The following is a 3,100-nucleotide window of genomic DNA, read 5'->3' on the forward strand; positions in this document are numbered from 1 at the left end:
CCCCACCCAGGGGTCCATCCCATAATCAGCCACCAAATGCAGACACTATTGCATACACCAAGATTTTGCTGAAAGGACCCTGATATAGCTGTTTCTTGTGAGGCTATGTCTGACAAACACAGAAGTAGATGCTCACAGTCAGCTATCAGATGGAACACAGGGACCCCAATAGAGTACTCAAGGAGCTGAAGGGCTCTGCAACCCTATAGGTGGAACAACAACATGAACTAACCAGCACCCCCAGAGCTCGTGTCTCTAGCTGCATATGAGCAGAAGATGGTCTAGTCAGCCATCATTGGGAAGAGAGGCCCCTTGGTCTTGCAAACTTCATATTCCCCAGTACAGGGGAATACCAGGGCCAAGAAGGGGGAGTGGGTGGGTAATGGAGCAGGGGGTGGAGGTTATAGGGGACTTTGGGGATAGCATTTAAAATGTAAATGAAGTAAATACCTAATAAAAATTGGAAAAAAAAGAAACAAGGTTGAAAATTAGGGAGAATAATATTAGCTAAAATTATCTGGGGAAAGAAAGTGGGGAGCGTACAAAAGAAAAGGAAGACATTGGTTTTACTGTTATTCATGTAAGGAAATTAAAAGATACTCTATGAACAAATGCAAGTCTGTTATAGGTTTCTTCTCAACAAAAAGAAGTTAGTCAAATGGCATGATGGTTTAAGCTGAAGTGTATTTAACCAACTTAAACAAAGAAAACAGTCCAAAGAAACCTTCGGGTGTGCTACTAGATTCTGCATCGTGGATCTTCACATTTTATGAGTATTTGTGACACAGATGACAAATTCATGGACTAAGGTTGCTTTATTTTTTTCTTTTTGTCTCTCAAATTCCCAAATCATGGTAGGTTAGCTCATCTTTGTAAAAATTTTCCTTCCCACGATCCCTGCAAAGGGAAGTGATGTAAAACCACAGTGCGAGTGGTACTATAATGACACCAGGTCTTTTGTGGGATGCAGACCTTTCCTTAGTGCACAAATGGGAGAGAATGTTAGAGTTTCATGATGTAGCAAGAACGGCCCCACTGAGGCTTCAAGGATGCTTAATGTGAAAAGGGCAGCCTGGCAAGCAGGAAACACAGCGGCACAGTTTTCCTCACATTTTACTCACCCGACACTAGATCGAACACATTAAACTAAGCTACAGTAACAAAGTTAAATAATATGTAAAATGTAAGCTATTATAAAATGTATGGAAACACACAAAATCCCCGTTTAACTAATAGTGATTGATCCAGGAATAATCCAGGTGGCTGAGTGTTTTGGGGAAACTTTAGATATGGTACTTTAAAGTTGGCAATGTCTGAACCCACTGGTTCATCACCAAAAACAGAGCAAGGAGACACTAGGTGCCTCCTGATGTAACTCAGCACTACTTTCGAAGTCTTTTTTAAAAGTATCAAGATTCTGGACCTAATGGACCATTTTCCAGGAAATACAGTGGATAGCGGAAAAGTGAACCCCATGAAGCACAATCATGAAAGTTGAGGTAGAGAAAGGTCTAGGATAAATGATTCATAGAATAGATCAGAGATTAAGGAAACAAACATTGATTAAAAGCAAATTACGTAAAATATAAAATAAACACTTTGTGAACTTTGGATTCTGATTTGTAAAACAGCTGTAAAGAGTAATTGAGCATCCTGGTGCTGATAAACTCTTGGCAAGAGTATGTGTGTCAAAGGATGCTTCCCTGCAGAGGCCTGGGGACACAGTCAGCAGGGGGCCAAAGCCCCAGTTCCCACCTCACTGGTGGCAATGCCAGGGTGCTGTGCAATCAACCGCCTTTACTCATGTGCAAATCCTAGCTCTGGGGTGACTCCACCATTCTCTGCCTGACCGCAGGAGGAAAAGCAAGGCTTCCAGGACCCTCAGTACTGAAGCATCCAGAATTACAAAGTAAAAAGAAAGGGGAAGTTTGAGTGTGACTAGGATATAGTGACACTCATGAATTACTAAGTATGTATATTTGATAATAGCATTGTCTAGAGGTGGGTTTTTGATTCTCATTTTAATGTTTAAGTTCCTTTCAGCTTCGTGTATAAACTGAAAAGCACTTATGGGTGCAAAAATATGCTGTCTGGGCTTTGACTTTAAAATGTTCAAGAAATGCACACAAACACCCATGCTTGCTAGTGCGTGCACAAACACACAAACAAAAACCCATACATGCACACATCCTCCACCCAATAGCTTCCCAGGAGTATTCTCCCAACCGTTTCATTTAACAGAACAACTATTACAATCATTAAGTGCCCCAAGGTTTTCCAGCGAGCTTCTAAGGCAAGGATTACCCTTACTTTGCATTTGACTACTGAGTCACAGAGATATGAAGGCTCTTCCCCAAGATCACACAACTGAAAATGGTAAGGACAAACTGGAATCTAAGCCGAGCCTTTCCTAGAGCACCATATATGGTCCTTGCACGTAACATCTTGTGTGCTGTGCACACAGCACAGCCTGCAGGAATGTTCACAGGGCCTATCTGAACCATTATGCAAGCCTTCCATAAACAAATAAGCAAACAGATGAATCTGTGATCAGAGTTCTTACTAGTTTCACCCTCAGCAGATCGGCTTCCTAAATCCCACCTTGTTTAAACCAGGCTGGATACTGAGCAGCTATGTGCTCCAAGACTCCACTGACTACATCCCAGCCCTCACCACTGGCTCTGCTTTACGGCTTGGGAACAGTTCAACTATTAAATCTGCCTGAGAGGAAATGAAGTGACATTGGCCGGGTTCCTTCTTGTCCTGGTTTCATCTAACCAAGAGGACCAGTGATCAATGGAAACCTAAAGGGAAAAGCCACCCACGTCGCACACAGGATGTGAAAGTCAGAGGACCCCCTACCCAGAGTCACGTGGAGTGCTGTTGATGGAGATGATTAGAAAGGCTTTGAGTCAGGATACCAACATCCACCAGACACACTGGTTCTTCAATCAGCTAAGTTCATCAGCCTGTGGACACTGGTAGGGCTTTTGCTTCTTACAACCATAGACTTCCAACTCATTCCAAGGATGATAACATTTTTATCACAATTAAAACAGAAATATAAGTCATAATGGTCCTTCCTAAGAATGTTATCCAA

This window comes from Mus pahari, chromosome 1 (genome assembly GCF_900095145.1).
Source record: "Mus pahari chromosome 1, PAHARI_EIJ_v1.1, whole genome shotgun sequence".
Classification (NCBI taxonomy): domain Eukaryota; kingdom Metazoa; phylum Chordata; class Mammalia; order Rodentia; family Muridae; genus Mus; species Mus pahari.